Raw genomic sequence first — 26,699 nt, forward strand, 5'->3', positions numbered from 1 at the left:
AAACCAAACCCATAATGAGGAGATAAGCAATGCATCTCCCACTATTATGTAGAAAAAATGTTTTCTTTCTGTGGATATTTTTCCGAGGATAGGAGGGAGGTGGCTGGAGGAAGATGACAAGGGGAGGAAGAGTCTGTGACTTCCAGCTACTTACATGAAAGTTTCCTGTAGTTTTTAATGAAGACTAGAACTTTGCAATACTTCAAGGTCTGTAAACCCTGTTTCAGGATGCACTGAAGACTGTCAGGTGATTAGAGCTATCTTTTTCATGCCGTTCAGATCCTGTTTTTTTCCCTAACAATTTAGTGGGGGTTACTGTTTTTAAAGAAACAGTGTATTTAAATATCAGGTAAAGAGGTAAATGGTTAAAAGTCTACTCAATATAAATGTTGAGTAAAAATTAATAGCAACCTAAATTTTCCCTATAATTACAGTCTCTGGATATTGACTTCCAATGAGAACATGTAAAATCTAATGACAAGCTGGGGCACCTGGGTGGCTCAGTGGTTAAGCCTCTGCCTTCAGCTCAGGTCCTGAGATTGAGCCCTGGGGCTTCCCATTCAGTGGGGAGTTGCTTCTCCCCGAGTTTGTGCTTTCTCTGGGTCAAATAAATAAATAAGACCTTAAAAAGAAAAATATCTAAAAAAACCAAAAGCCTTGTTAAAGATACAAAGATATTTCATAATATTAACTTATCAGTTACCTGTAACGATTCTAATTTGTACATACCTAATTCTTTGGCCAAGGTTCACCTTCATTTCCTTGAGATATGGACCTTCCCAGTGTGGCTGTTTGCTTCCGCAAAGCCATCAAAGGAGAGTCTCCTCTCAAGACAGGTGTTACAATCTGATATAATGTAATCATGTACATGTAATCACAGATTCTTATATGTGACTGTATGCCTTGGTGGAGATTGTGGGGGTGGGGGCTACCTTAGAGTCTTTCGTCCACTTGTACATATATATTTCCATAGGGTGTCTCATTTATTCCTCACAATAGCGCTAAGTACCATAAATGCCTCTATTTTACAGAGAAGGACATTCTGGCCCTAGGAAGATAAAATAACTTGTCCATGTATGTGCTTTGGAATTTTCATTCAACTTGAAGCATCTAGAAATTGAGGTTATTTATTTGGAGGTCTTTATTGGATTAAGGTTTACTATTTCATAATTAATAAAAAATTCATAATAAAATATATTGCAAAAGGTGAACATCTCTTTAACTATCTTAGAAAGAATATAGTCTAATAAATTATTGATTTACTTACTCTGTTATTCAAACAAGTAGTAAATCCTTTCCCAAGATTAAAATGAATTTGAGCCTGAAATGATCTTTTCTTGGAGTATTTGTACTACATTCTTAAAAAATACAGATTTCTGATGTTTTATTCACATATTTGTATTGGTTACAAGATTGTGTATGTTACTGATATAATTCCACATATCAAAGACATATATAAGCCCAGAGACTGGGCTTAATTAAAATTTTCATTAACCTTCTTTCAGCATACTTTGGATTATTTTTATCACATTTCTAAAAGGAAAGTGAGAGAGGGAAAGAGAGAAATTACTGATCCTAAGCATTTAGTTTGTAATTAGCTGTAGGCTGGCTTTATAGTGGTACCACAGTACATGCAGGTCATTGCAATCATGAAGAGTGAATTCTTAAAATATTATCATTTTATTACTATGGAATATTAAATAAATGGCTGAAAGTGAGACTTTTGTAGAGTAAATAATATTTGTTGCAAAACGCTCAGCTTATGAAGGTACCATGCTCAGTAGTGGACAGTTTGTAGTATTTTGCCCAAACAGCTAAAGACAGAAAGTGATGACCACCATCTCTAATGTTGGCTTTCACTGACTGAGAGCATCCAATCATACTCAGAGCTTGGGGAACAAAGATATTGTTAGGTCCCTGTGAAGGACTATCTATTGAAATATCTTCAGGGAAATAGTTCATAAATAAATAGCATTGGAAAAAATCAGCATCAGGCCAAGCAGGGAGTAATAACTTAGGTATCATTGGAATTCAATCCTGGATTGGCAAAGCAATTTGCTCAGGTGTGCACAGCAAGTACAAAACAGAGCCAGGATTGACCCTCTGGCCAATGGACCCTGTAAAACCTCATTCAGGGCTTCTCAACCAGGTGCTCATAAGAGTCACCTGCACAGCTTTCAAAAATTATGAACACTTTGGCCACAAATGAGACTAATTAAATCATAAACCCAAAGCTTGGGACTCAGGCATTTACGTAGTTTTAAGAAGTACTTCTGAGGATTTCTAATGAGTAATGAGGGTTGGAAGGCATAGTTTTATGCTATTTTATGGCCTTACTCATATCACAAAATTTTAGTACTCCATCAAGTTCCTCAGCTATGTCTCCTTTGCTCCTGTTTTTATTGTTTGCTTTTTTTTTTTTTAATTTCATAGTTAAGAGGACATAAGTATTACATATTTTGGAAACCATATTCATTCAGAGTAAGCTACAGACACATGTCTCATGGAAACCTATCAAAGATAAACAGGTAACAAAATGTACTATTTTTCCCCTTTTTAAATAACAATGTCATCTCAGTTTTAATTTATTCGATTTTACCTACTTTATGCTACTTAAAGGAAAGATTTCATTTTTTGTAGGGTCTGAATTCATGCCAGTCAATGGATATTTTTCTAACCCCAGTGTTCGTGTTCTTTAATAAATGTTTTAAAGCGTCACATAACAGGAATTTAAACTGTCCAAATCGCTTTGGGATTAAGTCCAAGTTAATCATTTGTTCAAATGTCAGCACAAGCTGTAATTTGAGGGCAGCTTTAGGTAGTTCATTTAACTCCTTTCTGAGTATTAGATGAAAGGGTTTTCCTGGCCTTTTGATAAGAGTTTCACATTGAACTTATTCAAGAAAATTAGGCTTAGAACATGGAAATAATGGATTTCTAACTGTCAACGGTGTTGAAGAAACTAAGAACCAAGTTTGCCTTAATTAATTAACTCTAGATACAAAGTAACTAAAATATCTATTACTAGGTACTCTGCTAAAACTTTTTTTTAATCTCATTTATTCCTCACAAATACTTTATTCTTATTTTTCAAAGACTACTGTTTCTTTTTTATGGCTGAGAAAACCTGGGCCCCCAAGCTGGCAAGTGACAAAGCTCAGATGTCTCTGGACGGGCTATTTGGAACATCATAGGCTGCACTTAAAATATGTATTTTCAAATCCCTATATTTAAATCTGCTTTGGGCCATCTGGGTGGCTCAGTTGGTTAATATCAGACTCTTGATTTCTGCTCAGTCATGACTCTGGGTCCTGAGATTGAGCCCCTTATTGGGCTCTATACTCAGCAAGCAGTCTGTTTGGGATTCTGTCTCTCCCTCACCCTCTGCTCTCCCCTGACTCATGCATACTTGCTCCCTCTCTTTCTCTCTCTCAAACATAAATAAATAAATTTTAAAAAATAAATCTGTTTTAATCTTTGGATCATGATATATTTTATTAAGCACAGAGTATAAGAAGAATTTTTTTATGCAAAGCATAAAAAGAAGACTGTGGATTGAGAAAATACATTTTGGAAATTAAAACTATACTGGCTTATTCTATGAAAAAAGTTCTCCTTCAGCCTTAAAATCTCTGAGACATAGTCATATGGAAAAGGATTTGAGAACAATAGCACAAGTCTGGAAGAGTCTGGAAGATGTATTATATGGGAGGAAGTTCAAGAGAAGTGAGGCTATTAATGAGAACTTTCTGATATTCAGTCATTACCATGATTAAAATAATTACTTACAATAACATGAGAATCATCCCACAATGCTAACTCTAGCCATGACTAATTTTTGTTTGTTATGTCTATTTTACTGCAAGGATGAGAAACTGCACAGAATAAAACTGAGTTATTCTGGAAACTATCCTCTAATAGGTAGAAAATTTAAAAATCTTTAAAAATAGAATTGGATCTTAATCTTCTATATGAAAGGGAAGAGATATCTCATTCTATCCCAATTTTCCATAGTTAGCTTGGCAGTCTTCTGCAGCAGATAACTGAACCATGGGGTAGTAATTTTAGGGCATCATTAAGGCAAATATGTTTAACTAAGAACCAATTGCAGATAAACAAAGTGTGGTTTTCACATTATATTCCAAGGAATATGAAGAAAGAAAAAGACATGATGCCAGGTTTGGTAAAATCTGCCTGAGTATTTGTTAATACACAAGGGAAATGCAATTAGTGCAAACTGCATTACTTAGGGTAACAAAATGAGGGTTGCTGGAGGGAAGGGGAGTTGGGGGGATGGGGTAACTGGATGCTGAGCATGAAGGAGGACACTTGATGTAATGAGCACTGGGTGTTGTATGCACTGATGAATCATTAAATTCTACCCCTGAAACCAGTAATACAGTATATGTTAACTAAATTGAATATAAGTAAAGAATTTTTTAAAAGTTTTTAAAAGATGAAAAGAAAAGATTACTCTAGATGAACACAAGTTAAACCTCAATAAAGAAAATAACTTTGTCTGTATTAAAACCAACCTCAGCTCTGCCATCTAATCATGTCTTTTAATATCCAAATCTTACAACCTTTACTTCAGTCCGTTTTTCTCAGTATTGCTGAGAAAGTGAAGAGATCACTTTGCTTCATATGCAACTAGTGGATTTGAACATTGGTAAAGATGGTTAATTGCAATATCTAGATGATAGTGACTTGTCAGTGTTCATGCATAATTTTGTGTGGGCTGGTCTAAAGTGTAGTTGCTACTGAAAGTGAAAAGATAATAAACTACTAGTTACTTCTGGGTAACACTTCTGAGAAGTGATGTGTATTAGTTTTCTATCTGTTGCAAGAGATATACATTGAACTCAAACCACTTTGAACCAACGAAGATCGCTGAACTGGTCACGTACAAGAGATGTAGAGGGTGACGCCTCTCCCCCTCCATCTCTCAGTGCTACTTTCAGCTGGGTTGGCTTCATTCTCAGAGAGAGTCTTTCTATGCCCTGAAGATCCGCCAGGAGTTCAAGGAGTACAGTGTTCCTGAAGTGATCACACATCGAGGTTCCCTTAGGACAGTCTGAGTTTGGGTCTGTGGCATTGCTATATGAATAGTGTTCCCTTTCACTCTCAGAAGTGTCCTGCTTGGACAACAAAGTATGTGGTCACCTTAGAGCCAGCGCAACCACAAAGTTTGTGACATAAGTATGATGCAAAGTCAGTTTTGTCGCCCAGTATCCCTTTAAAATTTATTCAGTGACAGTACTCTCTCCTACCCGGGTTGGAGACTTAACTCCTACGAATTTTCTGCTCACTCTAAATGATATAGGCAGTTCTGTGGTTAAGTGTGGTCATGTGACAGCTTCAATTCTGTTATAAGTATGTTTCTATTCAAGGGTTTAGTTTCTCGCTTTAATCTTTCTGCAAATGTTCCACCTCTCTTCCCCTTCCACCAAGAGGTTGGCAACTGCCTTTGAAAAAGAGTGAGATCATCTGCTTTTCTCTTCATTAATATCTTTCCTCATATGTTAACTACTTTTTCAAATACTCTAAGATGAATGGAAGGGAATGGAAAGGGGCTGTGGGGTAAGGGTAGGTTAAAGAGGCTGGGGATCATCACATGCTTTGCATATGGAAGCTAGTTAAACCTAATATTTTGTCCTTGAGGTACTTCTAATTTATTTGATGGTTGCCCATTGAAGTTTCTTTTAACCTGGTAGATGTGTCTAAATTTTAGGTAGTTGCTAGCAAATTCTTTGACAGTCCCTGGAGGTCCAGAATTCATATCCCACATCGTGCTCCTGTGCTCTCTTCATCTTTCCAGGCAACTACGTTGGGCTGGACCCTAAATAATTCTCAAGTACCTCCACTCTCTTCTTTGTGATCCATCTTGGTTCATGGAGACATCCATGGGTCTTATGCCTTATTATACTCTTTAGAATTCCAGTTGATCCCAATGCAGCACCCTTGATCTCATTAGCACAGGCTGAGGTAGCTATCTCAGATGTGAATCCAGTGCTAGTCCTGTGCCTCCCAGTTGTGGGTATATATTCCAAACTCTTTGAGAGGTCCCATGGAAGCCTCATGGCTGAAGGTCCTACGGAAGCCTCAGGGGAAGGTCTCATAGCTTTCTCCCTTTTGGGTAGAATTAAGGACTCTGAGGACAGCAACAAAATTCTCCAAGGAAATTTCAACATCCTACTTTTTAAAATATTGTTGAAAACTTCTACAGAATTTATCTGGTGAAGGGGTCAAAGTGTTACTGAAGTTATCCTTGTCCATTTTCTTTATATAACAATTTAGCTTTGGATTTTCACATTTCTTGAGTCTTAGTACCTCTGGAAATTCCACTTAAATGTTCTATTACTTTAACGATCCCAGATTCTCTTTCCTCTAATGTCCAAATAATCACCACAAAAAGATTTTGTGTGATCTTGCTTGGGACACATGCCCATGGAGAGAGGCTAATTTGATGGGTCAGTATAGGTCATATGTCCATTTCTGTGATGGGGGGTGGATCTATGTATGTAGCAGCTCTACTAGAAGAGGCAATATGCAGAAGTGGGGGCTTCAAAGAAGCAAAAAAAAAAAATTACAGTAGTTATATATTTCTCTCTCTCTCTCTTTTAAAGATTTGTTTATTTAGTGAGAATAAGAGAGCTTGCAGACACAGAGGGAGAGGGAAGAGCAGACTAAACACTGAGAAGGGAATCTGATGCAGGGCTCGATCTCAGGACCCTGGGATCATGATCTGAGCCGAAGGTAGATACTTAACTGACTGGGCCACCCAGCTGCCCTTACATGTTTCTTTTAAGTGTTTTCAAATATAATTCCATTTTTTTCAGAGGCACTTTAAACTAATTGATACTTGTTTTATTGTCCAGCATGTGGGCTATCTTGATGTATGCTACATGTATATTTTAAACAAATACCTATTTGAAATTTTAGGATAAATAGTTCTGAGTAATACTACCATTGTGAGTTGGGTCCAAGTCATGTGCACCTGATGACTTGGCTTGCCTTCTCAATGGCCCAGTTGTTTGCAATGCTGGTAGAAATGTCAGTAAAGATAAGTTGGTGGGGGGCGCCTGGGTGGCTCAGTGGGTTAAGCCGCTGCCTTCGGCTCAGGTCATGATCTCAGGGTCCTGGGATCGAGTCCTGCATCGGGCTCTCTGCTCGGCGGGGAGCCTGCTTCTCTCTCTCTCTCTCTCTCTCTCTCTCTGCCAGCCTCTCTACCTACCTGTGATCTCTCTCTGTCAAATAAATAAATAAAATCTTTAAAAAAAAAAAAGAAAAAAAAAGACAAGTTGGTGGATACTGTTGTTTGAATCATCTATAAATTTATTGTTTTTTTCTCTACTTGTTCTCTGTACTGTGAGGGAGGTTGAAATAGACAATGATTAATTGTGCATTTTTCTTCCTCATTTTAGTTCTTTCAGTTTTTGCTTCACAACTTTTGAAGCCTATTTAAAGCATATTAGCAAATTATGCATTTGATAAATGGAATAATTCATCTTTATTTTAGAGGTTTCTCTTTGTCTATATGAATAGTCTGTATTCTTAAGTGTGCTTAGCTTTAGTTTTCATTAGCTCTGAAAAACTGCCAGATATAATTTTTTCAAATATGTATGTATGTGTATGTGTATATGTGTATTATATACATACACATATTTTTCTTCCCTTTGACTAGTTTTGCTCTTTAACCTCAAATTCACTGTTCTTCTCCAACCCCGCCCTACAGGGTCTAATTTGCTGGTAATTGCACCTAGCAAAATTTTTATTTCAAACACTGTATTTTTCATATCTAGAAGTGTTCTTTTTCACATATTCCATTTTTCTCTTAATTATGAAGATTAAGATGTGTCCATGTACATCCTTGAGAATATTCAGAACACCTAAAAAAACTATTAAGTAGGTTCTTGTTTGCTAATTCTAATGTATTTGCCATTTCTGTGTCTGTTTCTATTATCTGATTTTTCTACTGGTTATGAGCCACATTTTCCTACCTCTTTGATTGTTTACTTATTTTTTACTGGATGCCTGCTATTAACAATTTTTATGTTGTTGAGTGCCTGATTTTATTGTATTCCTTTTACTCCTGTTGGCATTTGTCCTAGTAGGTAGCTGAGTAACTTGTGGGACAAGCTTGTTTTTAAGTGTTTTGTTTTTGTTTTTGTTTTTGTTTTTCAGGGTGGCTTTTCTAGCTTTTCTAGTATCCTCTACCCTTGGGTTATTTTCCCACTTCTTAGCCATAACCATTTTTTGAATCTCAATTGATGGCCCTATATGTCAAGTGAGTCCTCTCAACTCTAGGTACTGAGAATTCAAATCATTCTCAGCCCCTGTATGAGCTCTGGGGAGTTTTTGTATTACAGTTTTCTAGTAATTCTTCTTTCCAAGGGTGTTATTTTTCTCTAGTCTCATGAGGTCTCACCCTATGCATGCACAGATTACTGTTCAATCAAAGACCCAAAAGACAGATTATATAACTCTTTCACTTAAAGGTTCTCTTTTTTTGATATTCTGTCCTGTAAATTCTTGATCACATTACCTCCCCAAATTTCAATCACTGTCTTCTCAGGTCAGTGAGACTAATGGGCCATGTTTAGAATTTTATTTTATACCTTTCTACAGTCTTGAAGTTTTCTCTAGGAAGAAAACTGGTGGAACTATAGAGCGCACCTCATGTGTTTATTTTCTACCAGGGCCAAGGTCCTGTCCTATCTTCTAATCTGTAAGTACAATTGTTTTCTGTTTTGTTCAATTTTCTACTTGTTTACAGCCTCAGGGTAATTTCAAACACTGTTACTTCCACACAAAAGTGGAAATGCTGCTATCAGTAATTTTAAAAATAACATGTCCTCCATGATTTTTCTTTTATTTTTTATAAGCCCCACATATGCAATTAGGGAAGTGTTTTTTCTTTTTAACACAAAAGGTGCTCACATCCACTTGTCATAAAAATTTGCTTGAATGCAGTTCATTACACAGATGATTTTCTATGTTTTTCCTCATCTTGAAACAATATAATTGCTCAGTGGAATAGATGGAATGATTTTATTTGGATTTTTTTTTCATTGTTGTATTTGTCATACAGCTGGCAAATTAATTTTTCAGCAATTTGTGTGACTTATAAAGTTTGTGATTCTTTGCATTATTTTGTAAGAAACAATGAAAGCTTTATCCTAATGCCTAGGTTATTCTTAATATTCTAGGGAAAAAACAGTCTTCCTTTAAACTGGGAACTCTAATACACATATTTTTTCTTTGCAAAATGAAGCTTTTTGTTTTCAGAGTTCCTATCTAAGAGTGGGAATGTAGTAACTGTCCATTTTTATATAAAATTAGAAAACCCCATATTAAATATTGACTTGAATATTAACATATTTTGAAATATGTAATATAGATAGAAGCCTTTGTAGATGAATTACATTCTTGTGACATAACACCTACAAATTTGAACTAATAAAATTAGTTTATGGATAATTCAAATAAAATAAATACACTATGAGTGATGAGATTTACCAAAATGGTGAAAAACTCTTAGTAAGGTTAAGGACAGAAACAAATTACAGTATCCCCTCAATTTGTATGTCTCTGTATTGCTATAAAAGTCAGAATTTTTAAAACTATACAAAAATAATTTGTACTTCTTATATGACAAAGAGGTAATTCCCAGGCTCAACTCAATTTTCCCATACACAATTACACTCAAGAATTATATGGCACACAGGATATTTATAGTGAGGATCTGTCTTGGTACTTCAAGATGCCTAGAATCCTTTAACCTTGCCTGCTAAATGGAAGTAGTACCCTCCCAATCCCCATCCTTGTGGTCTCCAAAAAAGTCCTCACAAATTTTTTAAGTGTATCCTCTAAAACGGTGTCTCTAGCAGTGTGAAATACTATTCAAAAAGTTAAGGAGAAATAAATGTTGGCATGTATTTATAACACATCAACCATTCATTTGTTCCTTTAAGTATCTTCCCTGAAAGAGAATACAGAACATTCTCTTCACCAGGTCACTGAGGAAAATCATTGGTAAAAACAGCACAAACCTTCTTAAGAAACATGGTGGTGACTATTTGTAGAGCAGATATAAGCACGGAGAGGCTGCCATTAAAATGGGCTTCCTGATAGCCATAGGAGATGATGGGGTCCCCAGTGGAAAAAGCCAAACAATAGAATTTAACTGTTAGAGGAAAGATGAGTGTGGATTCCATAATAGACATTTTCCCTAGAAGAGCAAGCAGAATGTTTTGATCCATCTAATAACTAATGGCTAATCAGCTCTGGGATCCCTAAGACTGAAAGATTTGTCATCCCTCTAGATTATTACCTAAAATAAATTGTATAACTTCTTATTCTCTGCCACATTGCTCTGCTTCCCACTCCCATCATAAAAAGAAAAGAAGGAGAAAAAGAAAACTAGAACTTCATGGAGTTACCATGAGGGAAAGTCATGGGCTCTAACTCAACTCTTGGGTCTGAGTCAGTTCACAGACCCCTAACTGTTCAGTGAGAAGAAAGTTAGTAATTCCTGGGGCTCAGAAGCTAGAAACCACTGCTCTCCATTAATCACAGTCAAGGTTAATTAGAGTGATTTGGTTTAAGGAGTTTGGGTCATAATCTTTGACTCCAGAGTGTGCAAATCATCCCAATTTCTGAAAGTCTGGTTGGTGTTGATCTACTCGCCGACTCTCATGGCCTCCACATTGCTTATCTCTTCTGTGAAATGAGAAACATCGTGAAGTATCAAGTAATGTCTGCGGAGCCCTCTTTCCTTGCCAAAAATGAAGAAAATGATGTCTTAGGAAATCACAGATATTAGTGCCACCATCAAACACCGAAGCAGTGATTCTGTGTTTCAGATTCTGTGTTTCAAAATTCAGAAGCAGTGATTCTTCTATTTCCCCCACTTTCTCCTTTATTTAGTCTCTACAGACATTGGATAATTTAGTGGCAATAATTGCCACTAAAGGTGGTTAAGGTGTATTCCATTAACTATTTGGTTAACTAGAGTAAACCAAAACAGCTCTTAGGACCTGGAATTCAGCTTTGGACATCACATATTTTACAATTTAACCACAGTACATAGAGATTACCAGAACTTTGCTTCTTTCTAGCAGCTACAGCCATATCCCATCACTCTCCTACATCTCAGGACTGTCAGGTCCCTAACTTTGTACCAAAGTAAATCAATGGAAACTTTGATTATTGCAGCATACCCAAGGATTAAGTATGTGCTCACATCATGGGACCTGCTGAGAAGAAGCATCAAGCACCCTAAATTTTCCATCAAGAATAAGAAATAAATCCTATGAAAATTCAAGATCTGTTACTTTAGTCATGCTTTGGTGGCCCCATGGTCTTAGTTATGTAGAAATATCTCTTTAGAATGTAAGATTAATTGCATTGACTACCCCTAAAAGTGATATACATTGGTCACTTGGTGGATGTCTTTGGATTTTAGGAGCAACAGAAAACTACCTTTGGTCATATTCCACCAACCAACTTATCATGAATCTAGGAACTGTTACATTTGAATAGAGCCCAGAGAAAGAGAAGCATTCGTGACTGGATGACAGAAGTGTAAACTTATGTCACTTGGCCCTTTTGATCCAACTAATCTAATAAGTCTTTATATGTCTATGTTCTGCAATACCTCTCCCAGGGCTCAGCAGGGAAGTCACACATGACTAGTCCCTCAGACTTCAAAGCAAAGTCTTCTTGGCCAAAAACATTATGTTGAGATACTGCTGTTAGTTTTCAATAGAAACTTTTAAGAGAGTGACGGCCTGTCCACGGGACACTGAGAAAACATACAATCTGAGCTTTTCCCATCATGGACTGTTTGTTTTTGACTATTCTATGAATCCCTAAACCTGGGTACTCCTAGTGGCACTCCAACAACAAATACATGTATTAAAAACAATTCCATGGCTTGAACGAGTGAAGAATCTACAAGTTACAGAAGCAACTGGCTCGCATTAATGTGTTGTGCCTACTTTGATAATGAATGCCTCTTTTTCAGGACAGATACAAGACCTCTAGGGGGAGGACTGTGACACTCCATAGTGTCATCACTACAACAAAGTGATGAAAATATGAGTTTAATTTCCAAATCCTTCTGCATCCTAAGTTGGCTCCCTCCAGGAGTGAAAAACCATAGGATTCATCAGCAAAGGGGTGGTCCCGAAAGATGGTCTGGAAGGAACGACTTCAAGTGGGGCATAATTTTAAATGGCACTTCTGGTTTTCACAAATTTTTCTGGAAGACAAGATGGCCAGAAGTATGGGTCCACAAACATTTATAGGAAATTTCCAGTGACTTCTTGAAGTCATTAGAGCAATAGCAGGAATGAGACTTGCAGGGGGAAGGGATTGGTGGGTATCTGAGAAAAGACCTAGAAAGATGACACTTGTGAACCACATGAATGTTTGCTCAAACACTGAAAGCACTCAATGAGAAGACGGCCTGCTCTGCAGAGTGAATTCTTACTGGGTGCATGAGCAAAACTCCCACAGAGATGGGATGGAAGTTACACAGGAACTCAACAACATGAACTGCCTTTGCAAACCACTTTACCCCTAAAGCCCCCAACTAAATCCAAACTCACATTCTGAACAAGCCAACAGGCCATCTACTTCATAATTAAAATAACTCTAAGGTATATCCTTAATAAATTCCATCCTCTCCCCTACCTACAAATGTATCTATGTTAACCTTCTTCCTCCTGTGCTTCCCCTCCAGTCTCAGGTTAAAAGTCGTCCCTCTAATTTAGGAATGACACCTTTCTTTGCACTTGATTATATCTTGTTCTATTTTATTTAGAGTCTGGCTTCATCCATTATCCTTTTAACGCTTTTTTTAGGTCTTCCCAGTCACAATCAAGTTCCACCTATCTTTACAAAGAATCTTCTTCTTTGACACCGCACCCCACTTCTAGCCGCCAATGAATATTTCTCCTTCCATCCCTAGCTAAGTCCCATGACAGAGTGCCCTAACCTGGCTGTTCCCACTTTCTCAAGTCTCCCTTACCCAGCAAATCCAAAGGTCATCCTTAAATCTAATCTTACTGGATTAGAGCCATGCAGTATTGAGTAATGCCTGATGCCAAAGGAATAATTTCTACTTGGAAATGTGTTAGGGTATCTCACATTGGACTTTGAAAACTCCTTGCTATTTGCTTTCATTTCAAGGCTAAGGAACAAAGCCCAGGAAAATTTCTCAACCAAATTTGAGTGACTTTCTTCCTACTATAGATCCTACAGTGTATACTTCCAGGAATGGCTTTCATTAAACTGTGAAGCTTAGGGACCCCCTAAACCATAAAAGAGGTACAAGATCTGCATTACTCTATTGGTTCTGTAGGTATTGGTTCTACATACATACGTACAATCCTTACTTTAACTGTTGGCCCTGCCAAACTTGAATAAATGAGATCCATTCTCAAAGGTTGTACTGTATGATGACCTTCATTAAAGAAGCAACTTGTCCAATCAAGCCCTGGTAAAATGTGGGACAGATCGTTATTAAGCCTATGTAAATAACTGTATTGCCTTAAAGAGTAAGGAGACTTAGTCAAAATATTTGTTTCTAAATTCTGAGGGGTCAGTGAAAGTCAGATACCATTTTTAAAAATTTATTATTTATTTGAAATAGGAAGAGAGAGAGAGAGAGCACAGAGGCAGGGAGGAGGGTCAGAAAGATAGGGAGAAGTCACTCTCCTCTGAGTAGGGAACCTGATGTGAGACTTGATCCCAGGGGTCTGGGATCATGACCTGAATCAAAGGCAGATGCTTTACCAACTGAGCCACGCAGGATCCCTGTCAAATACAGTTTTAAAACATATTTCATTTTACCAATATTTAGTTTAAAATTCAGTCTCCAAATACATAGTCTTCTAAATTGAGGCTAGAGAAAGCTTAAGGAGAAGGAAACAAGGCCTCTTCATGTATTCCTTAGAAGACAAAACATTAAACATGGTATCAGCAATATTCCAAATAAATAATCAAAATGAAACATCATTTATCAGGGTTTTTTTTCAGTTCTGTGCAATTCATTTTTGAATCACCATATCTTGGGTCAGTCCTCTGCTCTCATGAAGCTGTGTGTTTCTTCATTAAAAAAAAGTAAGCTCTGGAAATCCTAACTCAGTTCCCTGGCACAATCTCAAAGACAAACAAGGCAAATCAGCCTGGAAATCTGAATGCGAGAGCATATTCTTCTTCTTCTTCTTCTTCTTCTTCTTTTTTTTTTTTTTTTTTAAGATTCTATTCATTTATTTGATAGAGAGAGTGAGCACAATCAAGGGGAGCTACAGAGGGAGAGAGAGAAGCAAGCTCCCCACTGATCAGGAAGCCCAATGCAGGGCTTGAGCCCAGGACTCTGTGACCATGATCTGAGCCAAAGGCAGACACTTAACCGACTGAGCCACCCAGGCACCTTGATAGCATATACCCTGAAATAGCAATTGTTGAGTATCTCTTAGGATCCTCTCCTGGAGGCTTAGAAATTGTTTTGACTAAAGACAAAGATTCTAATCTGAGTTTATATCAACACTTTAAACCTCAAAGTAAATCTCGTGCTACAAAAATGACATAATGACGATAGTTAATTTATTGTCAAACCAACAATATCAGAAGGGGAGACCATCAAATCTGCTACTATAATTTTGTATAAGAATTTCTTTGATGTTTCCCCTGAACCTGACGACACGTGGTCAGCGAGATTGTTAAAACACCTTTGGCTTCCAGTCCATCTTTTATCTTTGAAAAATTTATATTAGTAACATTTTACCAGTACAAAATTATTCTTTAACAACTCTGCTCAGGGAAATCTTACAACTACTGTTGGAGCTAATTAAGAAACATGGAGCATAATAAAAAGACTGAATTATTTCTAGATCCTTTTTTAATAATGCAAATAAATGAATCTCATCTCCTGTTGTTTTCTTAAGTAATCGAGGGCATGAAACAGTCAATCTGGAGCACAAGAAAATTATTCCAGATTATCAGTTATCTGGGCGGATTGCATAGAAGGTAAAGCAAACAAATAATTTACGGTATCTTATTATGAGCAGACTAAGTACTCTAAGCAAAGTTATCCTACTGGAAAGAAAACCATGTTCTAGATGCATTCACGCAATATCTGGGGATAAAAAAACTGTAAGCTCCTTAAAAAAATACCGTCTGAACAAGCCCATCAGTCTGGGTGAACTTTGCCAAGAGTTTAACACAAATCTTTTGTATCTCAGGTAATATAAACCAAAGCACATAAATTTTATTCCTCTCAAACCTTCAGCTTGCTGTACAAAATCAAGTTTTGCCCTTCACCATGTTCTTTTGTATTTTTCAGATAGTCTTGCACTTTATTTTAGGGCAAAACTTTTCCTTTGCAAACAAGAGAAAGCCTCATATTTCATACACTTCTGTTTCGTATACATATATGCTCCTGCCATAGGTTCAAATAACCCATAAAAACTATACCATTTAATCAAATTAGCTAACTTCTATTTAACTGGGAAATACATAATCTAGGATTGTTTATCACACACCAGTGATGGAGAAGACAAAACTCACCCACCAGAGCCTCACACATCATTTGTATGTCTCTGAAAAGTGACAAAAATAACAGGCTATATTCATTAACAAGACCTGAAGGGTAGCCACTCTGTAATATAGTAGACTAATGATAAAAGTGATGTATAATAAAAAGTACATTTCATGAGCTAGGTATCAGTGTTCTTTCTTACTTAAAAAGCTATCAAGGGGGGCGCCTAGGTGGCTCAGTGGGTTAAGCCTCTGTCTTCGGCTCAGGTCATGATCTCAGGGTCCTGGGATCGAGCCCTGCATTGGGCTCTCTGCTCGGCAGGGAGCCTGCTTCCCCCTCTCCCTCTGCCTTCCTCTCTGCCTACCTGTGATCTCTCTCTCTCTCTGTCAAATAAATAAATAAAATCTTAAAGAAAAAAAAAAAGCTATCCAGGGATCCAAAGATTATTTATTAACTAGGTTTAATATTAGTCCAAGGTTGTAAAGTTAACCAAGGATCTTGGATATTGTATTTTAAACTGACACATTAGAAAACATGATTAGTGCTGATACAAAACAATTTGTCAGCCCTGTGATCCAGTTTAGAGTAACACAATTTTACCTTACCCATAATTATAAATATTTTGTTAGTTGAGCACTAAAACGGTGTTAGAAATCTAGGCAGATCAAAACAAACACAGATATGATAATCACATCAAGGAAAAGTTGTATAGAGGTGCTTTTAAATAAAATTTATTTAAGTAATCCAATATGTATCAGGATTTACTGTAATCATATGAACCTAGAGTCTTACATAAAAATATAACTTCACTCTCTCAGTGAAAAGGAATTTTTTTCTTAAAAGCTTAGCACATGGAAATATGAATTCCATGAACATGAGTTCACCTTCCTTATTTTGTACAAACACGGAGAAATATGAGATTTATATTAGTCTTATTAGCCTCTATAAACCAGTTACAACAAAGCTCCTTTAATCAGAGGAACTTCAAAATCCAATTAATTAGTACCTAATGGGAATAGGAAATATTTTACACTCATACAAAAGAAAAAGGCTTTGCTTTATTACAGATATGCGGGCACACAGCTTGCAACCTCATTTCCATAAACTCAGCTAGGATAATAAACACTGAAACAGAAAAATTCACTATTCCAGACCTCAAAAAGATGGTTTCCACTCTAGTGGGCACAGAATGATTCCCTTAATTGATTTGTGTACAGAAATAGAGAAATGATCACAAAATAATAAGAAAGTGAATTCCCTGTCACTTATCACTGCAACAGAGAATAGATCCTTTACCATCTTTGGAGGGGTCGTCAAATGGTCAGATCATAAAACCAGTTTTCTGGTCATTGTTGCCATTTTTTTGAGGAACAACTCTTGCTATGTACAAACTGGAACAAGAATTTAACTTGGTGATCTAACAAATCACCAAGTTCCAGATAAGAACCAGAAATGAACAAGAAATCATTATAAATAATAAAACCTAGTGAATCAGAGAGTCAGCCAAGGTAAAGTTTGATTGCAAATTAAAATAATTTCAGAAGGAGAGAAGGGGAGGGAGGGAGAGAGCGTGAGAAACCTCTTGGTTGGTTAGTACAGTGTTATGACTCACACAGATATAAACAACACGTGTCAAATATTTTAGTATATGTGCTACCGAAGTGAGCACGTGTCAAATATTTTATTCAACTTATTATAAGATGACAGAAACAGTGATATGATAGGTGTGATTCAGAAAGAATTTGAGGATGCAGTTATTTATAGTCAACTTGATGAAGAAGTATTAACATAAGATTGTTAATTTAGTTATCAAAGTGCTTAATGTCCTACAAAAAAATAAACTGCAAACTTCGGGTTATCTCTTATACCAGAAAATCATTTGCAACTCTATTGGTCAAAAATATATAAGTTAACATGTAACCTCAATAAGTCTGGGAACTTTAATCAGTTGTAAGAGTGAGTTGAAAAAAGAGCATTTTCCGAGATAATAAAATAAACCTCTAGAGGATCTGCTAAACAATGCTACTCCATATCTCTGAAAACACATGGTACTCACTTCTTTCTTTCTTTCTTTCTTTCTTTCTTTCTTTCTTTCTTTCTTTCTTTCTTTCTTTCTTTCTTTCTCTTTGGCCATATTTCACAGTTGTAAATACTATTTTATAATATACCCTATATGTACATCAACTCTAACAGATCTAAAACTAACTCCATTGTCATTCTTTCAAAGTGGTTTTTTTTTTTTTTTTGACTTATTATTTTGGCTAAAGCCATCATTATATACTCAATCACCAAGTTCAAGGCTTGATAATCAAGCTATCCCCTCCCTAACAAAACCAATACCTCTATAATCACCTGCTGTTGTAGATATTTCTTTTCCGAAGTTTTTGAGATCTGTTCTTGAAGTTTCATCCTTGCCATTTTTTGTATGTATTCCCTAAAGTCTCTGGGTGAGTGTTTTCAAACCCAAATGACTATCAGAATCACATGGAGTGTGTCATAAGACAGACTTAAAGGTATCCCCTAATTTCCCCTCAATCCTAGCATTCAAGCTTTTGTGTGGGCACCATGTGGATTATTCCTTACCAATAGAGGAAGGCAAAGGTGATGGAAAGTCTCCTTCAAGATTATGTTACATAAAACTGTAACTTCTGTCTTGCTAGTAGACTCTCTCCCTTGCTGGCCTTGATGAAGTAAGCCTCCTTGTAGGGAGAGCCTTATAAGAAGACAAGGGGGGGGGGTGCATCTTCCAGGCAACAGCTAGCAAGAAGCTATGCTCTCAGTCCATCAACCCACAAGGAACCAAATCCCGCTCACAGCCATCCAAGCTTAGAAGCAGATCCTGACCCAGGAGAGCCTCAGAGGAGACCTTAGTCTTAGCCACCATCTTGATTGTAGCCTTGGGAGAGATCTGAAAGCAGAAAACCTGGTTAAAGTGCCTTACAGTTCTTTACCCACAGAAACTCTGAGATGTTTACTATTTTAGCTGAAAAGTTTGTGGTAATTTGTTATATAGCGATATGTAACTAATAAGGGGGCTTTTAAAAAAATATAGAACCTGGTCCTATGTGATTTTTTTTAAGGTTGGGGTGGGAACAAGAGTATTTTGAAATTCTTCATGTAATGCTTTTATTACAATCTGTCTTGATTGTAAATCACTGCTCTAAGTCATACCCCACTCCCAAAAAATTCTCTCATCACTACCAGAATATTCTTAAACAAAACTCAAAAAACAAAACAAAACTAAACACCTTTCCCACGCTTTAAATCCCTTGGTGACTATGGATTACCAATAGAATAAAATGCAACTATCTAGAGCAGAGTACAACACCTTCAATTATCTGGCTATTATGTATCTCCCAGTATTATTTCCCAGCTGCTCTTGCAAAAAAGCATCCTAAACCTGCAGCTGGTTCTCCCGTCAGATCCTTTCATATCTCAGTAGGCTTGCTACTATTTCACCTGCTTAAAATTGCCACTCTCTATCCCAGCCTCCATCAAATAGAAAGCTATTCAGCTGCAGGATACAAATAAAAGGATCTCTATGAATCACATATTTGTCATAGGATTTACCACCTTGTGATATAATTAACTTCAATAACTTGTCTCTTGGGCACCAGACTGTAGGCTTTTTCATGACTTAGGCCCAATCTCATTAATCTCTGTTTACAGCAGCATCGTGAAAGATTATATAGCCATCATATGCACACAGTAAATTCATGCCACAAAGTTGTTGGTCAGTGTAGTACAAAAGGAATAAAAAAATCTGTGTTCAATCCTAGTTGCTCACAAACTACCATACAACCCATGTTGCTGTTGCCCTTATCTTTAACATATGTCTTTTTCCTGTTAATTCAATTTTTTATAAATCAAATAATGTGTTTCACTTTCACTGATTCTGTAGCAAATATTTTGTTAAGCAAAGAATCCTTTTGAGAGCATAAGGTAATTATTATTTACTTTATACAAAAATTTCACAGGATACATTTGAATTCAAATAAACACCTTAAAAATCCATATTTCAAGTAATAGAAAAAGCCATCTTTATAGTGCTCCTCAGAGGGAAAGTACTTAATAGATTACAGATTCTAGTCCTTACCGGTGGCTTAGATGCCCATTGTCAAAGTATGACACCCTTTAAGTGAAAGGGTCGAGAACATGACTCTTCAGAGTTTTAAACTTTTAAGAAAAGCAACATGTTGATGACATATTTTGTAGTCATGAAGTAGACTAAATAAATGAGAGAATACTCAAGAACAAACAAGGAACAAACAGGGAACAGGTTCACTGCCACTTTCCTGTTATTTTTTGGCCTTCCCCTGCCCCTGTTTACAATTGGGGAAGAAGGGACAGATCAAGCTAAATCAAATGAGGATGCTTGTCCTATATTCTTGTTCCTTCCTTAGATACTCTTTTGTGATTTTTAAATTAAATCCCTGCAACTTGTGCTATCTGTACAAAAGAATAAACAGTTTAGGAATTGAGAAATAAACATTCCATGCACAATTCACCCAGAAATTAATTTAAATAACCTAAATCAGGATTGCTAAATATCAATGACAATTTACCCAGAGTTTAACCTGAATATTCAGACTTTAAGATACAAGGTTCTCTCTACGTTGATCAAATGAACAAGCAGCAGATGGCTTAATATCCAGGCCTCTTATCAAGAAAGGAAATGAAGGAAAGTGGTAATTTCTTTTCCATTTCAATTCTCTTGTTTGTACACAAAAAGCACTAAAAAGTTACTGTTGTTGGATTTTGTTTCTCTTGGGGTCTGAAGTTGGGAAGAGAGGTGTTCATCAGGTAGTGAAATTGTCACACAAAATGTGAAACCGGAAATATTATGTGTTGAAGAGAGACACAGGGGGCTCACAGCTCTCTGACAGAGATATTTGACCTGCTAGGCTTGGTGTGGGACTATTTCCTATAGGAAGTAACTTCTCGTTAGTGACTTCTAACTCAAAAATTAATTAGGCGAAGAGATGTATCACCAAGAATTGATGTTGGATAATTTATACCTAAAAATCTCTATGGAAACAAGAGGTACTGTAACATTAAATCTGTGGGAGCGATGGGAAATGAATTGCTCAGCAATTTCTGAAGAACAGAAAACATTGGGAGAATTCAGGTATTCTTTCTCACACCCTCTGCCATTATCCCTTATTCATTTATTTGCTCCCTTATTTATTGGTGTATTAGCAGGACACCCCCCTTGATGAGAACTGGTCAAAACTAGATACACATTCACATGATCTGGGAAGCTTGCTAATGTTGCAGATGCCATCTCTCTCTCTCCTAAGAGTTTCCATGGCTTCGGACCAACCGGGGGTCTTGGAATCTGCATTACTATGAGGGACCTCAGGTGTACTTGATAATGGGAAGCCTAAAACCATGGTTTGATAAATGTAGCCCTGGTTTATGGAACTGTATTCCTCATTCATATTTTCTCTGCTACACTTATCTAGATATAATCTTGTATTATACCGAGGATACAATACATAATCCACTGAACAGAAGGCAATATTTACATTTTCTGTATGCCTTCCCTGTGACAGGCAACTTAATTAATTGGCATCTCCAAACAACACAATTTCTTTATCAGATTGGATGTGTTAGCCAAGAACAAGATGAATGAATCGGTCAAAACCCTTATTAGAGCTATTTTTTATACTGCCAAAAAAGAGAAGAAAATTTAAAAATGCCAGAGGACAGAATGGTTAGAAGAGTATCACACTTTTTAATATTTGTTCTTACTTAATAGTATTGAGAGAATTACTCAGTGATGATAAGGAAAATATAGACTAAATGCCAGGAAATGGAATTTTCATTCAAGTGTGGTCTAGATGTTAAAGGATTAAATTGAACATCTCAGTAATTATTTTGAAGAGTCAACAAAATTCCTGAGCATATCACCCATGTGTGACAATGAGGTTTTCAGAGGGTTCGGAGGTTCAGCAGCTAAAATCCCGATGTAGAAACAGAACCAGAAGTACATCCCTTCTACATAATGGCTGGTGCCAATCATTCACAGTTAGAACCCCTTTCTCTCAGGTTCACTTTTCTGGTAAGATTCCTCCTATAGCAGGCAACTCACATGATTTACCACAAAGGCTTTCCTGAGAAGAGGCTATGATGGAAAGAAAGAGAAGGGGAAAAAAAGAGAGAGAGAGAACATCCACATACTTTACCTTTTAAATTTTTAAGGGCTTATTCAAAGAGGAAAGGAAGATGGTGAAGAGAATGGACATACAGTAACGTAACGATCTCGGACAAAAGTGGCATCATCATGGACTCAAAGAATGAAACTGAGGGAGATTATAGACAGAATTCAGTGAAAGTAAATAAGAGTCTGAGAGAAAGGTGTCTATATCCTTAGAACGTGTGATTTTACTTGTGTCTTGATTTGAATTTGGAATAATAGTTTGAATTAGGGAAGAGACAAAGGTAACCAAAAAACATACCAGTATGGGCATAGGGAAAGGTTGTAGGTGCTTCAAGGTGGGGAGACTCTGAGCTGAGAATGGGGAGGGAGTAGGACAGAATCACATGTGGGCACTCAAGTTCCTTCCAGTGCTACAGAATCAGACCCTCTCAGTTGTGTCATGTGTGACTCTAACATGGACCCCGATTTGGAAGAGCTACCCCAGGCTCTGGGGTTTGAGGAACGAACTATGTGGCTAGAACAATAAATCTCCTATTCATTTTAAGAGATTTCATGAATATCTGAATAATGGATTCAGTACACTTTTATATGATATTTATTATTTTCTTTAGTCAAAATAAAAGGTGAGCTTAAGAAAGCTTGAGAAGAAGGATGAAAGAACAAAATCACAGTTCGCAGAGCATAAATATAGTTAGCTTTAAAGGATATTTCCCTCCTGGTCATTTTTCAGAATCTTATTTAAAATTATGTGGTTATATTAAACATACAGTTTTTGCATTTAGAAATGAATATTCTATTGTACTAACATTTTCTGCATTCGATAGTTTTCCTAGTAATGATTTTAGTAGAGCTACAACACTACTACAATAAAATAGAATATATACATATTTCTGATTTATGCTAGTAAGTGTCCCCTCTCTTCTTTCCCTCATGGGCCTATATGACCCTTCCCACCCTCCTTCCTACTTTCCAATCTAGGAGGAACTCAGTTGTCCATGCTAGGCTGGGACAAAGCAGAATAGTTCACAGAGTTCTGTAAAATACAGGCAGTGTATGCCTGCCTATGCACATGAGATTTCATTAAATCCTCTTTCTGTAACTATTTCTAATATAGGTTCCCCAGAGTGTCTTTCACTAAAAATATATTTTCAAATCAAAAATTTCAATTCCAATTAAAAAGCTCCCATGATTAACCCAATGAAACAAACTCTTCTTACGTGAACAAAATGTGATTCCCAGTTAGATATGGCCTGAGGGCAGACATGTCATGATGACTTGGAGGTCAAATCATAACCAAAAAACAGTGCCATTTATCAAGGAGTTGGGTACAAATAACTTCATAAGCACTTATGTCCTTAAAGTTTAATTTCCATTTGAAAAAACGATTTCAACATAAATTGATAAATAAATAATGTAATGTGTTTTCATTCTTAAATAGAGGGCTGCTTACTAGTGGGATATATGTGTGTCTCTGGGGCCCTGCACAGCTCCGCATGTTTTGAAATCAATTTGGAAATGACTACTCTCATTTCCTTTACTCAGTGACTTTTCACACAGTGATTGTTTCTTATCTTGGCAGCCACTAAAAACCCAGCTTCCCAAAAATATGAGGTCATTGAGAGGCTTGTAGTATAACTTAATGTTGAAACTGTGAACTAAATTCCAGTGGTACTTTGTGCAGCATCTAATAGACACCAAGTATCTAACATATTAAATATGGTTGTGATTTCTTCGAAATTTAAAATATCACACGAGCTCCCATGTGAATTTGTTGTGGCAGCCTGGGCTTCCTCGGTGTATGGTTTGGGAACAATCGGCTTAGGGGCATCTGAAAATGTTCACTTCTGTGTTTCAGAGTCTATACCTAAAGAAAACATCACATAGTATGGGCACGTGTCAATAACTCTTCTTTCAGAGAGGGCAAATCAATCACCAAATTATCAAATGTCATGATTAATTTACTACAACAAAGCTGATTTTTAAATCATGTAATATTCCTTTGATATGAAGTAATATAAATGATGTTTTAAAAGATTTTATTTATTTATCTGAGTGAAAGAGAGAAAGAGTGAGAGCAGGGGAGGAGGGTAGAGGGAGAGGGAGAAGCAGACTCTCTGCTGGGCAGGGAGCCCGATGGGGGATTGGACTCCAGGACCCTGAGATCATGACTTGACCTGAGGTTGGATGCTTACCTGACTTTAACTGACTGAACCATTCAGGTATCTTTGGTTTTTTTGTTTGTTTATTTGTTTTGTTTTTAGTTGGGAAAAAGCTAAGTAATTTCATTGACTTTCACTGTCGGATGCCCTTAGAAATTTCAATACATGCTTTTTCCCACCCCTCATTTTTCTTAAAGAGTTTTCAAGATTAATCTAAAACTATTACTGTGCTGTTCAAAATACTTGAGGCCATTTAATTATGGTTCTGTTTTGAGGGGCCTTAAGAAAACAGAATATGGATAATAAATTAAGAAAAAGCTAGGGAGAGATATCAGAAGTAATGAGATACAGGAAATATTTTGAAGATTTCCAAAGCCAACCTGTGGAATTTTGAGAACTAAGACTGTGCTCTTATTCTAAAATATTAAGAACATACTTCTTATTTTATAGTTGGAGAAACTGAGGCTCAGAAAGATCAAATGACATTTCCAAATCATACAGCAAACAAACCAGATTCCGTGCAGTGCCCCAGATCCTGTGAGACCAACTTCTGGGCATTACTCAGCAATAACACATGGATAGAGCAGATCTCTCCACTGTTCCTCCTGGGCTCTACACAACAACACAACAATGAAAGTTGTGTTGAGAATGGTGTACTTAAATATTGGAATTGGCTATCAGGCAATGTTATGTTGTCATCTTACCCGGGGTTTCTAAGAACCAGTTTAAGTACTATTCACTTTAAGTAAGTCATCATGGGAGAAACCTACCTAAAGTTGTTTATTTGCACCTATCACAATCACTGTGTTCACCGAAGTGCAGATATTAGAAACACCCCTTCTATTTTCCTCATGTATTCTTGCCCCAGGGTCTCCATGAACAGCAAAGATCTTAGATTTTGCAGTCTCTGGCCCTGATAATTTTATAGATTGCAAGCCAAAGCAGAAAAATTCACTGTGGAATTTCTGAGGCTACTGTTCTTTTCCCAGAAGAGTCCCTCTTTAATGGATGTATTACATACACACACACACACACACACACACACACACACAGAGAGAGAGAGAGAGAGATACATCCAAAATACATATAAGGCAAAGCGATGACGTTGCTCTCCCGTCACTATCAGTTCCTTTGCTCCCCCTGCACACATCCCCTACTCCCCTGCAGAGGCAGAACATATTCATCTTCTCCCATTTCATAAGCTGAGCTGAGAGTCTTGCTTCACCCAAAGAATGTAGCTGAAGAAATGTTCTGGAACTTGGGAGATTTGATCATAAGAAGCCTTGCTATTCTTGCTTGGGTGTCTTAGAATACTCTTTTGAAAATTCTTTCTAGGGGAAGCCAAAAGCCATGCAGTAAGTCTGACTGCTCTGAGCTTTCCGTGTGTGAAGAGAGATAAATACGCATCCTCCAGCTACCACGGAGAAGCCAGCCCAGACCCACGCATGTGCGTGAAGGTACATCCCAGAAGAGACTCACGCAGCTCCACCCCTCCCGCTGAGGTCATACGGATTCGAGATGAAATCACCTAACTAAGCGGTGCACACATTTCTGACCCACCATGAGCAGCATGAAATCACTGTTTTATGCTACTCATTTTGGGGATGGTTTGTCAAGCAACAATTTATGTAGATGATGGTTCTTCCCCAGAGGATTCGACATTGTCTTGCTATCACACATCCCGGTCAATGCAATGGAGAAGAAAACGGTATGCCTATGCTGGGGAAAGCCAAAAAATGGTCTCTAGCTAACTTTATATTGAGTTGTGTTACTTTCCCCAAAAAGCATTTCCCCGATTCTCCCAACACACACCACTCTCAAAAAACAGACAAACAAAAAACTGACCATCTCTTCCATGTGACCCCAAACTTATTATGTTAGAGTCCACTAGAGAATCTTAATCTGTTTGTGGTACTTCTTTACTTTGAAATGTATAAAACATTAATGGATGAGAGACAATCAGTGGCAGGTCTATGTGTAATTCATGGTTACATGGATATTGTCTGGCACAGCACGTGTAACGAATTAGACACTCAATAAAGATTTGTTGGGAAGAGTTGTGAGCAGTAAAACATTCATATGGATTTTACACAATTCTTTTTTATAACAAAGAACAGTGAGTCCTGAATTAAATCCTACTAGCATTATTTAATTAATGTCTTAAAAAAATTTTACTTCAATAAGCTATTTTACCATCTCCAAAGTGATATGTAAAAATTATATATAAATCCTTAACTTCTCATCTCTCGAGAAGTACCCATAGTAATTTCATGAAAGAGAGCTTTGATTTCGCTTGCATTTGTTTGAGAAAACTTAAAAATTAAATTTGCTTTGAGTATGATTCAAAAAATATATATCAAATTATGTCTCTATATGCTGCAAGGATAAACACTTATTAAATAAAATTGAAATTTCTAAAAGGGTGCGTGTTTCCTCTTTAGCCATGGGCCTTCTGTGCATGTTTCAGATAATCAAATGAAAATTTGCATTGATTAAATTCTGAATTCCACATAAAAATGTCCCTTCCTTTGTTCGATGTTAAAATTTGAACTGTGAATCATTTGCATTTCAATATCGTTTTAGATTTGGTTCCTTACCAGTCTCAATATCCATTTGGATGATCACTGAAAGAGAAAAATCTCAGCAAAATGTTGCATATAGTGCTTACAATCCTGCTTAATCACTTTGAATCTGCAATTAAAAATCCAAAACAAAAATAAAAACTCCAAATCCAGAGAGAAAAATCATAGCAAATGATATTTATGCTCAATTTAGGATTTAGCATCTATTTCACTTGGAATGACTAGTTGCTTTTCCTTAGTGAGAC

The 26,699-nt window shown here is 36.8% G+C and overlaps 1 protein-coding gene across 4 annotated transcripts in view; it reads right to left on the bottom strand.

The window, feature by feature from the left end:
* LOC309863678 (uncharacterized protein) overlaps positions 1 to 26,699 on the bottom strand; it is a gene marked incomplete at its 5' end in the record, with an annotated part of 39,197 nt that overhangs the window by 7,467 nt on the left and 5,031 nt on the right. For 3 of the 4 annotated variants that reach the window (XR_014311173.1, XR_014311174.1, XR_014311176.1), the window contains 2 exons: positions 18,365 to 18,458; positions 26,470 to 26,563. The remainder of the gene's footprint in view (positions 1 to 18,364; positions 18,459 to 26,469; positions 26,564 to 26,699) is intronic. The other variant, XR_014311175.1, reaches the window with a different exon arrangement.

This window comes from Mustela nivalis (assembly GCF_964662115.1).
Source record: "Mustela nivalis genome assembly, chromosome: 4".
Classification (NCBI taxonomy): Eukaryota; Metazoa; Chordata; class Mammalia; order Carnivora; family Mustelidae; genus Mustela; species Mustela nivalis.